The following is a 14676-nucleotide window of genomic DNA, read 5'->3' as shown; positions in this document are numbered from 1 at the left end:
ATACAAATTTATATGGACATTGTAGTGAGAAATTTGGATGCAGACTTGTTGTGCATGTTTGATGTTTTGCACAATACTTGTTGTGTACTAGAAATGTGAAATAGAACTGTTTCTAATCTGAAATTTTGAACTAGAATTGTTTCAAATCTGAGATGTTGAACGGTCTGAAACATGGACACTAGAACTGTATGATCAGAAATTGTTAATTAGAACTATTTGAAATCTGAAATAAGAACTCTATGATTTGAAACTGTTAATTAGAACTGTTTGTTAATTGCTCTACTGCAAAATTTCACTGGTGTTTGTGAATGGTGATTGCATACTAATGTCATTTGTGTTTCTGAATTTGTATGATTGCAAACCCAGAACTGCGTACCTCCTGTTGTCAAACTATTAATGGGTGAAGCTGAATGAGATTGATTTTTTTTTCTAAATGAATGTTGCTGTGGAATTTGGTCTTACTATGCAGGGATGTTTGCCTGTTTGCCTGAAAGTGGGATCTAGTTAGTGTATAAATTTTGTTAGTGCCAAGTGTCAAATAGTATAATCAGTGAACTATTTTCTGAATGTTGTGTACATGACAGTAGCATGAATATTAGTGAAATTGCCTAAGATTTAGTTCATTGGTCTACATTTGGGCCAGTGCAAGATTTTTTTTGCTCTGTATGCACAGAACAATATTTGAACCATGTTTTCTTAAACTTCTGATTGACCTGACCTTTTTCAGGCTATATTGTTTCACCTGTGGGGCTTATGTTGTTGCAAGGTCAGTATTGCCATCATCTATGCTTGACCTTTTAGTTGCATTATTTGTGCTCCTGAATTGACAACAATTCAATGTGCCTTACAGGTACAAGAAGGAAGGCCAAATTTGAGCAAAATGATGCACTGCCTTAAGAGATAGGAGGCTCTATTGTTAGTTTGTCATTGCTAAAAAATTGAGACTTGTTTCTGTCATTAGTCAAAAATTGAGTTGTATCTGAAATTGAGTAGTCAAGTATGTTCTATGTCAAATTGAAGCTATATGTGAATGTGAACTGGCTATCTATTTGAATAGCAGAATAGGTCTCTGATTTGTGAAATGTGAATAGGTAACTGCAGTGTGAATGGAGCTGTGTGAATGTGAATTGCCGCATGTGGACTGTTCACATTTTGAAACTAAAGTAACTCAGGCAAGTTACTTGTCGCCTGTGTATATATAGAAGCATCTGTACAAATTGCAGGTCGAGTCAAGGCTTAAAACACTACAATATCAATACCAACTTACTGGTATCTATGTTGGTTTAGTTTGAGTATTCTGTTGTCGATTCTGAAATTGGACAACCTGTTGATAGTTGCCTGTTAATTCTTGATCTTTAGCAGGGATGCAACTCGACTATGAAACAAAGATCCCAGGAAATACACTACATTCTATCAGGCACAAATGATTTATTTGCATGTGATTTATTTTGCATATATACCATCATCTCTTAAAAATATTTATGTGACAAATGATTCTTTCATGTATGCCACAAACCAATACACAAAAAACCATTTTACATGTTTGATCACTACATTTTATGTGCCTAGCCCTATATTAAATAGATTGCAGACAGTCATACAGACACACCATTGTACATGTTGTCTGTTTAGTCATCTGACAGATCTAACCATTGTACATGCACTGAGGCGAGTCTCCGTGTCAACCCTTGTACCAACTAGCAACTCAGGTACAAATGAATTGTACGACATTAGTACGACCTATTTAGCTACTTTAATGATAAAGTTTTGATTTGTCATGTCAAATGTTTGGATATTAATTAGTAGTATTAAATATAGACTAATAATTATACTAATTGCATAACCCCTAATCTAATTTGCGAGATTAATTTATTAAGTTTAATTAGTCTATAATTAGTCCAAAGATGCTATAGCAAACATATACTAGTTATGGATACTATTCGTTTGAAAGATCGTTTAGCCCGTTTATACACGGTTTCCAATAATCGGTTGTTTTGACCATCTAAATGACCCTTTTGAAGCGTCCCCTCATAAGAGAAGACTTAAAAGTGCTACAATATCAGTCCCAGGAGGCTGATAACACTTTTATTACATCAGATGGTACATCACCGTACAACTCTTCGCGGAAGTGGGCAGTGAAGCGTCACTATCGTGAGGATAACAACCCACACCCACACAACGATATTAATTACGAAAAGGGGGTCATCAGAGTCTTGCGCCATGCGGAACCTCCTGCGGGTGACCCTAATCCACAGGCAAGGCTGGGTGCAGGACGGAACCTCTACTCAACGTCTTTGGGAACGAAGTCTGGGTCTTCCTCTGTAAAAATTAAGAATGGGGTGAGTACAAACGTACTCAGGAAGTCCAACCACACCCACGGAGGGGGTATAAACAGAATATAATACATCGGTTACATCAAGGATAAGGCTGGGGTTTATCTTGCGGAAAGCAATCTTTTATGCATGGGTTCATTTGAAAGAAAGGATTTTCAAAGCAAGTTTTCTTTGTACTGAGTAAAACGTAATGTTGGCCCACACAGGACCCAAATTTTAAGCTGCTACCGGACTCCTCATCCGCCGTAGCACACGGCACAACTGCCGGACACATTCCCAAAACAACTCACGCCAACCCATCCCAAAAATAAACACTAGTTATGTGACCACACCGTAACTCGCCCAGTACCGTGGGCACGGCTATTCGAATAGGTTTTAACTCTGCAGAGGTGTGCAATTTTACCCACAAGCGGGGTACCACAGCCCGATCACCGTAGTGTCGGTGTAGATCCCAACAAAGCCATTACCCACCTTAGCTAGACCTGACTAGCCATCACGGGATCCACCAAGGGGTCATTGACCTATCACAGAGGTTTTAACCGTGGCATAAGTCACACAGAGCTAATCCCTTCTCCTTGATCACCCGTTGCTCTCAGCTCTCCTGATGGCTATCAGACTAACTAGTGGGGTTTATGCTAAGTCGTTGCCCATTCAACAGTCGAGTGGTTTGCACGATAGTGGAGTTAGGTGAGATGACACACCAACTTAGTCCTTAGTGGTGACAAGATGGATATCTCCCCTCCTTGCTCTACCACACAGGCACGAGCACACCGATCGGCAATCACACAGAAATGCCATCCATCCCGTCTAAACTCATCTTTCGAAATTCCGCATTTCTCCCTTCCTGCACACGCACACATTTTCTTTATAAAACAAGTTGTATTGTGCATAAAGTCCTAAGCGTTCTAGCAACGATTAACGTCCAAACAAAACACATTCAGACATTAATCTAGGTGGTCAAGGAATGGTTATAACAAATCAAGGGGTGGCTATCCAACCATGTTTTCAGCAGGCAAAACATATGCAGTTTTATAAAACAGGCCAATAGATTGTGTTTATAAAAACTAGGACAAAATATGCATCAAAGGGCGGGATTGAACTTGCCGTCTTCAAAGCCTTCCGGGAAGTCCTGCTCGAGGTACTGTCCTTCGGGTTCGGGGTCGCGGAACTGGTCCTTGTTTGCTTGCTCGTAGTACTGTTCATCGATGGGTTCTCCCTCGTTCACTCCGTGATCTACGACGCACACAAGCAAGCACACATTTAGGAAGAAGAAATAAAACTTTTATCGTTGAGCTCGAATCGGAAACAGTTACGATATGAAGATAGGAGTAATATCTCTAGACGGTCTCCTAATGGCATGGTTAAAACTATAATAGGAATGGCGCGGTAAAGTTTGAGGTCGATCGGATATTGTTTGGCGCATAAAATGATAGGTCAGAGAAGGGTTTAGGGGTCGAACGGGGGTTCAAGGGTCTTTTTGTAAATATTGTTTGAGGGGCAAGGGTTTGGTTGTAATTTTAGAAAACATCGGGGTCACTCTGGAAAAGTGTAGGTGCATTTTTGGAATTAAGTTTATGGTGGAAGGGTTCATTTGCGAATAGGGAAAATAGAAAAGGGCTCTTTTGTAAATGAACTAGAGAGGTGGGAGGGCCTTTAATGAAATAATAGCAAAGGCATGGGGGTATGGGCATAAACGCCCCCCTTCTTCCTCCTTTCCCCGCTGGGAAACAGGGGAGGGGCGTGGCGCACCGGCGGCGGCCTGATTCGGGCGCCCAGGGCGAAGGCGGCGGCCAGGAGGAGAGAGGAAAGATAGAGGAGGAGGAGGGGGTTCGATTCCCCTACCTAGCTCGAGCTGGGGAGGAGCAGGTAGGTGGGGCGACGAGAGCGGGCGGCGGCGGCTCTAGGTGGCAGCGCAGCAAGGCCGGAGAGGAGGGGCACGGGGGTGGCGTGGCTTGTGGTGGTGGATGGCCGCGAGGAACGCCTATTTATAGGCGTGGCGAGGTGGTGGAGGGGAGAGGCGCCGGTGGTGGTGGCCGGCGAGCATCGCGGGGTGCCATTAATGGCGCTCCGGCCGTTTGCGGCCGTCGTGGAGTGGTGTGCGCACCGAGGGCGGCGTCCAGGGGCGGAGCGCGCACGTGGTCGGTCGCTTTGGGCGACGTCGAGCTCGGCTCGCTCTCTCGTGTCGAGGCGGCACAGGGCGGGCGGTGCTGATCAGATCGACGGGCAGCGCGGCGTCGGCCGGGGCCGCGCACAGGGCCGCGTGTGTGGCGCGCGGGCAGGGGCACAGGTGGGAGCAGGGCGCGCGCGCGTGGGCTGGGGCACAGCGTGAGCGGGGCAGGGAGCAGTGCGCGTGTGACCGGCGGCGATGGCGGGGCACTGTGCGCGCTTTGCTATCGCAAGCTCGTGCGTCAAGGCGGCACTGGCGGCAGCGGCGAGCGGCGCGGCGGACGTCACGGGACGCGGAGCGCGTGGGGGTGGCAGGGAGCAGGGATGAGCGTGCGTGCGCGGGCGGCGCGGCGAGCGACGCTCGGGGGCGCGCGGCAGAGGAGAGGGAGGAAGGAGAGAGAGGGAGGTAGGAAAAGAAAAAGGAAAATGAGAAAAAGAAAAAGGAAAAGGGAAAGAGAGAGAAGGAGAGAGATTCGCACCGGCGCCGATCGCGGCGAAGATCTCGACCGCACGCGCACGCGCGCTGGACGGCGTGACGCGCGGAACGAGGAGGAAATAGGGAGACGGGATTGCGATTGGATGTCGGGACTGGTTTTTCGGGCGACCGGGAGATCGGTCGGGAAACAATTTCGAAAAGTCTGAGCTCAACGATTTGAAAAGAGATTTTGAAAATTATTTTTATCATGTGATTTAATTTGGTGAATTTTTGGGATGTCACAAACCAACCCCACTTAAAATGATTCTCGTCCTCGAGATTCAGCTGGCTCCTAAACAGGTGGGGAAATTCTTTCTTCAAGACATCTTCACGCTCCCATGTAGCTTCTTCTACTCCGTGTCTGCTCCACTAAACTCTGCAAATCCGTACTTCGGAGTTTCTTGTTCTCCTAGTAACAGTGTCCAAAATCTTGACAGGTACTTCCTGGTACCGAAGGTCTATCTGCAGATCTATCTCTTCTTCTGGCACATGCTCTTTCTCCGGTACTCTCAAACATCTCCTTAACTGTGACACATGGAACATCGGGTGTATGTCTGACATTCCTTCTGATAGCTCCTGTCGGTACGCTACGGCTCCGAGTTTCTTCAGAACTCGGTACGGTCTAATGTACCGAGGTGCCAACTTTCCTTGTATCTGAAATCTTCGAGTTCCTCGGATAGGTGAAACTTTAAGATAGATGAACTCTCCCGGGTTGAAACTTATTTCTCGTCTCTTCTTGTCTGCGCAGCTTTTCTGTCGAGACTGGGCGGCTTTCAACTTCTCGCGGATTTCTGCTACTCTTTCCTCGGCTTCCTTTATCAGTGCGGGTCCGACTAGGGCACGTTCTCCAACTTCTGACCACATCAGGGGGGTTCTGCAGTTTCTTCCGTAGAGAGCCTCGAATGGTGACATACCTAAACTCACTTGATAACCGTTGTTGTATGAAAATTCCGCATAGGGCAAACTCTGCTCCCAATCCTTGCCATAAGTAAGGACACATGCTCTCAGCATATCTTCCATAATCTGATTCACTCTTTCCATTTGGCCATCTGTTTGTGGGTGATAGGCGGAGCTAAAATCCAATTTGGTGCCCAGGGCTTTATGCAAACTTTTCCAAAACCTAGAGGTGAATTGGGTCCCTCTATCTGAAACAATTCTGCTAGGCACACCATGTAACTTTACTATATTTTCCACATAAAGCTTGGCTAGCTTTTCTCCACCGTAATTTGTTCGTACGGGTATGAAATGAGCCGATTTAGTGAGTCGGTCCACTATTACCCATATGGAGTCATGACCTTTCGGTGTTCAGGGCAAACCCACTACAAAGTCCATTCCTATCTCATCCCATTTCCAAACCGGGATGGGTAGGGGTTGCAACAAACCTGCTGGCTTCTGATGTTCAGCCTTGATCCTTTGACAAGTATCACAATGGGCGACAAATCGTGCAATATCCGCCTTCATACCTTTCCACCAATATTTTTGTTTTAAGTCCATAAACATCTTGGTGGATCCTGGGTGGATGGAGTAGGCTGAGTTATGGGCTTCATCCATGATTATTTGCCGGAAGTCTCCTTTCTGGGGCACACACATTCTATTTTTATACCATAAAGTTCCCTCATTATCCACTCTAAAATCTGGTGCCTTATTTTCTCCAGTATGTTTGCGGATCTTCATTAAATCCTTATCCGAACCTTGAGCCTTTCTGATTCTGTCTTCTAGTGTGGATTGGACGTTCAGCACATGGCTGGAGCCTCGAGAGACAATGTGCACATTTAATCATGTCATTTCCTCTCGCAGATGATCATTCTTGGGTCCGTAGGATTTCCGGCTTAAGGCATCGGACACTACGTTCGCTTTGCTGGGGTGGTAATGGATTTCCAAATTGTAATCCTTAACCAATTCAAACCATCTTCTTTGCCATAAGTTCAAATCCGGCTGAGTGAAGATATACATCAAACTCTTATGGTCGGTGTAAATCTCACACTTATTTCCAATCAAATAATGTCTCCAAATCTTAAGGGCATGCACTACAGCTGCAAATTCCAAATCATGGGTTGGATAATTCTACTCATGCGGCCTGAGTTGGCGGGAAGCATATGCAACAACTTTCCCATCTTGCATGAGGACACATTCTAATCCTTGTCGGGATGCATCATAATAAATGACAAAATCCCGATGAATATCCGGTAGGGTCGGCACTGGGGCGGTCGTCAACTTATTCTTCAATTCTTGAAAACTTCTTTCACATGACTCCGTCCAGGTGAATTTCTTATCTTTCTTGAGCAGCTCCATCATAGGCCGGGCTATCTTGGAAAATCCTTCAATGAATCTCCGATAATACCCAGCTAATCCAAGAAAGCTTCTGATTTCACTAACATTGGTCGGTTGCTGCCAGTTGGAAACTGCGTCGACCTTCTCGGGGTCCACTGCTACTCCTTCTGTGGTTAGAATATGTCCAAGAAAAGCTACTTTCTCAAGTCAGAATTCACACTTGCTGAATTTGGCATATAGTTTATGTACTCTCAACTTTTCCAATACTACCCGCAGATGTTGCTCGTGTTCCTGAACACTCTTGGAGTAAATAAGTATGTCGTCGATAAAGACTACGACAAACTTATCTAACTCGTCTATAAACACCTTGTTCATGAGGTTCATGAAATATGCAGGTGCATTGGTGAGTCCAAAAGACATTACGGTAAACTCAAACTGCCCGTAACAGGTGACAAAAGCTGTTTTTTGAAATGTCGCTTTCTCTAATCTTGAGCTGAAAATACCCTGACCTCAGATCAATTTTGGAGAAGTATTTGGCTCCTTTTAGCTGATCAAAAAGGTCATCAATCCTGGGGAGGGGGTACTTATTCTTGATGGTAACTTCGTTCAGCGCCCGGTAATCTACATGCAACCTCATACTCCCGTCCTTCTTCTTGACAAACAGGACTAGGGCTCCCGAAGGCGACGAGCTTCGTCTGATGAAGCCAATTCATTGTAGTTCTTCCAGCTAATTCTTTAATTCCGCCAATTCAGAAGCTGCCATACTATAGGGTCTCTTGGCTATAGGGGCGGTTCCAGGGACAAGGTCGATGACAAACTCTATATTCCTATCTGGTGGCATTCCAGGGAGTTCTTCAGGGAAAACATCCAGGTATTCGTTTAATTCCGGGACTTCTTCCAAGGACTTGGCTTCCATGCTAAACACCATTGGGTCAGATCCACTTCCCCGAGTATGGCAGGTCACTCGTACTCCTTCTGAGTTTGTTAGGTGTACCACTTTATCAGTACAACCTATGAGACCATTGTGTCAGCTTAACCAGTCCATTCCAAGGATCACGTCTATTCCCTTAGACTTAAGTACTACTAGGTCTGCTAGAAATTCTACCCCACTTAAATTGATCCTTACCCATAGACAACTTAGTTGACACTTAATGTCACCTCCAGGCGTCCGGGTTAATAGGGGTGTTTTTAGTAGTACTGTAGGTATATTGTACTTTTCCACAAAACTTGAGGATATGAATGAGTGTGATGCTCCAGAATCAAATAGTACTGTTGCAAGAGCTGAGCTGACTAGGTACTCACCGAGCACTATGCCCTGAGCTCCTTGACCCTCCTGCGCATTGATGTGGTTGACACGGGCTCGTCCAAATGACTGCTGGGGCTGCCTCATCTGCTGACTGTTGTTGTTGGGGTTGCTGTTGTTGCGGATGGGCAATCGGTTGGCACCTGACGGAACTGGCCTTGGTCCATTCACTGTATTGGAGAAGGCTGATGTAGCAGGCTTGTTCTTGGCATATGGGCAGTTAGCAATGAAATGCCCTGTCTCTCGGCAGTTGAAACAGACCCTAGCATTGCTGTTGTTGGTGGTGACTTGACTGGCATTGCTCTGCAGGGCCTTCATGGTGTTCTGGCTCCTAACTTTGTGTTAGGGGCCTGTGGCCCTGTCACCTAGGACTGAGTCCTATACTGCATTAGGGCCTGATATCTTGGTGCCATATAGCTGGAATTCCTTGGTTTCTAGAAGTGGTTCTGCTGGCGGGTCTTGCTTTCCAGAAACTTGCGCTTGTTATCCTTCCTTTCTTCAGTTTTGGCCCTTTCCGTAAGAATGGCCTTGTTCATCAGAGTGTTGAAGTCCGGATAGATCTGCGGAGTAAGAAAGGTTCGGTGTTCTGGGTTTAATCCTTTCTTGAACATGTCATGCTTCTTCTCATCATCATTCACTTCTTCTGGTGCATATCGGGCCAGCTCCATGAACTGGTGGGTGTACTCTTCTACTGACATACTCCCTTGCAGCAGTGCGCGGAACTCATCCGCCTTGCATTTCATGGTGGTCGAGGGGATATGGTAGTGGCGAAACTTCTTCACGAATTCCTTCCAAGTGATGGTGGAAGCATCTTCGGCAGCGGCGCAGTAATCCTCCCACCAGGCCAAGGCAGTCCCGATGAGTTGGTGGGCTGCCAGGAGAACCTTGTCTCGATCCTGGTATTCGAACGGCTCGAGCTTCCTTTGGATCACACGCAGCCAGTCATCTGCATCCAAGGGGTTGCTGGATCCGGCAAAGGTGGGCGGCTTGGTCCTTAGAAAAGCTGTCAGTTTGTCGTTCATGGTTTGCTCTCGTGGCCGCTTGTTGACGAGGGCAATGGCCAGTGCTTCCAGTGTGCGGGTTTGGTTGTGTATTATCTGGGCCAGGTCCCCGAGGGGTGGTGGTGGTGGTAGTGGCACTTCTTGATTTTCCCCTCTGTTCTGACTCAATTCCTGTTCTTCCTGTGGAGGGTTCTGCCCATTAGGCTGTACTCCTGCATCAACGGCTGCGGGGGTCCGGTTGCGGGAGGCCCTCGTACTGCTTTGGGAAGCCATCTGTAGATGGGGTAGAGTTTTTGTGAGATTGGGATTAGGATTAAGTGATGTTTAAGTTGTTTAATTTGTATTTTTGAAAAGGCAGAATCTTCCTTCTGCCGAAAAGCACACAACAAGCACACAAACATAGCAAACAACAAGCACAAACAACTTTATTATTGCAAGGGAGGGTACAACACGGGGACAAGAACAAAATGTGTACTACACGTCCGGGTACAAAGGCCACAATTAAAGGTACAACTTAAGCTAAAGGGACTGGGAGGGCTTGTTCTAGGGTGGCTTCAGGGCATGCTACCCGCGGGGTGAGTCTTCTTCTGGAACGGAGGTTGCTTCCAGGGGAATGAGCAGTCCTTGATCGCCGTTCTCTAGGTTTCCGTTTTCCAGGGGTAGCTCAGCTTCTCTTTCAACGGCGGCAGTAGACCCTTCAGGGTTCTCGAGTGGGTCTTGTGGGGTCCCCAAAAGTGGTCCCCATCCTATGACGGGCGTCCCAAGTAGGACATGGTTTTCCCCAATTGCCGGGACTGGTGTTCCACTTCTGGTCCATTCTTGCATGTGCCGGTCCCGGGCCTGCCTGAGGCTCTCCTGGGCAACCGCTTCGCTGCTGACAGTGGCTGCGGCACTTGGCTCGGCTTGGGCCACCCAGATCTGTTGCAGTCTTACCGCGAGCTCTGCTTGCTCGGCCCGGTGGACTTGCTACCTCAGGATGCTGGCTTGCTCATCAAAGAGCTGATCCAAGGAGGCTAGGTAGGTTGCCACTTGGTACAGGGTGTCATCTTCATGGCGGCGTCGTTCCAGGCTTCTCAGGCGAGCCTCCCAAACTGGAGTTCTGATGGCCGGAGGGAAGAACCTCATCGGAGTGGGGCCTAGGTGTCCTTCAAAAATCCGGCACAGATAACGGAGCGCCTTCTTGATGACCAAGGGATAGGTGTCTTGGTGACTAAACCCTGTGGCAGTCACTCGCCATGGCTGGATGTCGGGGTAGCGGTCACTTCTGGCGATGACCAGGATCACCCTGCAGCGGAGGGTACCATGGTGCACGTACTCCCTGCTGTAGTACCTTGGACGTTTCGAAACACTAAGGCTCTTCAGGGCATTGATCAAAAGGCTGGGGAAGCCAGGTGCAGCTTGGCAATTGCCCTAGGTCCATCCTTCCTCAGCCATCTGAAAACAAAAAAAAGGCGAACAAATTTTGCACGAGTATTTGGGTACAAAGGGGACAGATTGTATTTATTACTGCAACATGGGGAATACAGATTTCATGGATACACGATTATTAGGATTGGGTTCTAGCTTGGAGTGCTACTCCTATCATGGGGACTCTTCCTCGATCCGGATAGGGCGCTTCTTTGGTGGAAGACACTGATCCATCACATCATCTTCGGTCTGAGTACCTTTATCCCCATGAGTTTCTTCGGACTCTGCTTCTTCTTCCTCTATCCACCCACCTATTCCTCTGCGAGCCTCGTATTCTTGCATTTGGGTTTGGAGAGCGGCCAGGGAATACTCGGCACGTGCGGCTCTTGTCCATTGCTCCTCCAGTTCTTGGGTTGCCTTTTCTGCCCTGTGGATTTGTTGCTTCAATTGTGCTGCTTGTTCACGGTAAATTTCATCCAGTCCGGTGAGGTAGATGGATAGGTGGGAGACCGTATCTTCTAAGTCCTCTTCTTCTCTCCCAAGCCCTCTCATCCGGGCAATCCATGTGCGTCCTCTTCCTTCCGCAGGCGGGAAAAATCCCATAGGAGTCTGCTGAAGATGATGCTTGTAGATCACATGCAGACGTCGCAGGACTTTACGGGCGGTTTTTCGGTAGGTGTCAAGGAAGCGAAAGCCAGTGGTGGAGATGTACCGAGGGTCCACGTCAGGGTAGCGGGTGCTCTTTCCCACGAAGATCATCATGGCGCACCGAAGAGTGCCCCTGGAGTCGTACTCCCGGTAGACATACTCTGGTGGGTCCACCACTTCGACGCGTTCCAGGCTGAGTATCAATAACTTAGGAAGGCCGGGCTCTGCGTGGCAGATTCCGCCACTCCATCCATTGTTAGCCATCTGGAACAGGGCAAGAACCAATGGTGAGTGTTTGTGTGGAAAAAGGATTGAGCAAGGAAAAATTCCTAATGTGAAAAGGGCCTGAAGATGGGTTTCGCTCCTAGGGTCACGTCCTACGGCCAACCTACGGCTCTGATACCACCTGAAGCGTCCCCTCATAAGAGAAGACTTAAAAGTGCTACAATATCAGCCTCAGGAGGCTGATAACACTTTTATTACATCAGATGGTACATCACTGTACAACTCTTCGCGGAAGTGGGCAGTGAAGCACCACTATCGCGAGGATAACAACCCACACCCACACAACGTTATTAATTACGAAAAGGGGGTCATCAGAGTCTTGCGCCATGCGGAACCTCCTGCGGGTGACCCTAATCCATAGGCAAGGTTGGGTGCAGGACGGAACCTCTACTCAATGTCTTCGGGAACGAAGTCTGGGTCTTCCTCTGTAAAAAATAAGAATGGGGTGAGTACAAATGTACTCAGCAAGTCCAACCACACCCACGGAGGGGGTATAAATAGAATATAATGCATCGGTTACATCAAGGATAAGGCTGGGGTTTATCTTGCGGAAAGCAATCTTTTATGCATGGGTTCATTTGAAAGAAAGGATTTTCAAAGCAAGTTTTCTTTGTACTGAGTAAAACGTAATGTTGGCCCACACAGGACCCAAATTTTAAGCTGCTACCGGACTCCTCATCCACCGTAGCACACGGCACAACTGCCGGACACATTCCCAAAACAACTCACGCCAACCCATCCCAAAATAAACACTAGTTATGTGACCACACCGTAACTCGCCCAGTACCGTGGGCATGGCTATTCGAATAGGTTTTAACTCTGCAGAGGTGTGCAACTTTACCCACAAGCGGGGTACCACAGCCCGATCACCGTAGTGTCGGTGTAGATCCCAATAAAGCCATTACCCACCTTAGCTAGACCCGACTAGCCATCACGGGATCCACCAAGGGGTCATTGACCTATCACAGAGGTTTTAACCGGGGCATAAGTCACACAGAGCTAATCCCTTCTCCTTGATCACCCGTTGCTCTCAGCTCTTCTGATGTCTATCAGACTAACTAGTGGGGTTTATGCTAAGCCGTTGCCCATTCAACGGTCGAGTGGTTTGTACGATAGTGGAGTTAGGTGAGATGACACACCAACTCGGTCCTTAGTGGTGACTGGTGACAAGATGGATATCTCCTCTCCTTGCTCTGCCACACAGGCACGAGCACACCGATCGGCAAATCACACAGAAATGACATCCATCCCGTCTAAGCTCATATTTCGAAATTCCGCATTTCTCCCTTCCCGTACACACACATATTTTCTTTATAAAACAAGTCGTATTGTGCATAAAGTCCTAAGCGTTCTAGCAGCGATTAACGTCCAAACAAAACACATTCAGACATTAATCTAGGTGGTCAAGGAATGGTTATAACAAATCAAGGGGTGGCTATCCAACCATGTTTTCAGCAGGCAAAACATATGCAGTTTTATAAAACAGGCCAATAGGTTGTGTTTATAAAAACTAGGACAAAATATGCATCAAAGGGCGGGATTGAACTTGCCGTCTTCAAAGCCTTCCGGGAAGTCCTGCTCGAGGTACTGTCCTTCGGGTTCGGGGTCACAGAACTAGTCCTCGTTCGCTTGCTCGCAGTACTATTCATCGACGGGTTCTCCCTCATTCACACCGTGATCTACGACGCACACAAGCAAGCACACATTTAGGAAGAAGAAATAAAAGTTTTATCATTGAGCTCGAATCGGAAACAGTTACGATATGAAGATAGGAGTAATATCTCTGGACTTTCTCCTAATGGCATGGCCAAAACTATAATAGGAATGGCGTGGTAAAGTTTGAGGTCGATCGAATATTGTTTGGCGCATAAAATGATAGGTCAGAGAAGGGTTTAGGGGTCGAACGGGGGTTCAAGGGTCTTTTTGTAAATATTTTTTAGGGGCAAGGGCTTGATTGTAATTTTAGAAAACATCGGGGTCACTCTGGAAAAGTGTAGGGGCATTTTTGGAATTAAGTTTATGGTGGAAGGGTTTATTTGCGAATAGGGAAAATAGAAAAGAGCTCTTTTGTAAATGAACTAGAGAGGTGGGAGGGCCTTTAATGAAATAATAGCAAAGGCAGGGGGTATGGGCATAAACGCCCCCCTTCTTCCTCATTTCCCCGCTGGGAAACAGGGGAGGAGGGGCGCGCCGGCGCCGGCTTGATTCGGGCGCCCAGGGCGAAGGCGGCGGCCGGGAGGAGAGGGGAAAGAGAGAGGAGGAGGTGGGGGTTCGATTCCCCTACCTAGCTTGAGCTGGGGTGGAGCAGGAAGGTGGGGCGACGAGAGCGGGCGGCGGCGGCCACGGCGGCTCTAGGTGGCGGCGCAGCAAGGCCGGAGAGGAGGGGCACGGGGGCGGCGTGGCTTGTGGTGGTGGATGGCCGCGAGGAGCGCCAATTTATAGGCGTGGCGAAGCGGTGGAGGGGAGAGGCACCGGTGGTGGTGGCCGGCGAGCATCATGGGGCGCCATTAATGGCGCTCCGGCCGTTTGCGGCTGTCGTGGAGTGGCATGCGCACCGAGGGCGGCGTCCAGGGGCGGAGCGCGCACGTGGTCGGTCGCTATGGCCGGCGTCGAGCTCGGCCCGTGTTTGCGGCCGTCGTGGAGTGGCGTGCGCACCGAGGGCGGCGTCCAGGGGCGGAGCGCGCACGTGGTCGGTCGCTATGGCCGACGTCGAGCTCGGCTCGCTCTCTTGCGTCGAGGCGGCACAGGGCGGGCAGCGCTGTTCAGATCGACGGGCGGTGCGGCGTC

Source organism: Panicum virgatum, chromosome 2N, assembly GCF_016808335.1.
Source record: "Panicum virgatum strain AP13 chromosome 2N, P.virgatum_v5, whole genome shotgun sequence".
Taxonomy (NCBI): Eukaryota; Viridiplantae; Streptophyta; class Magnoliopsida; order Poales; family Poaceae; genus Panicum; species Panicum virgatum.
Note: the sequence above shows the minus strand (reverse complement) of the source record.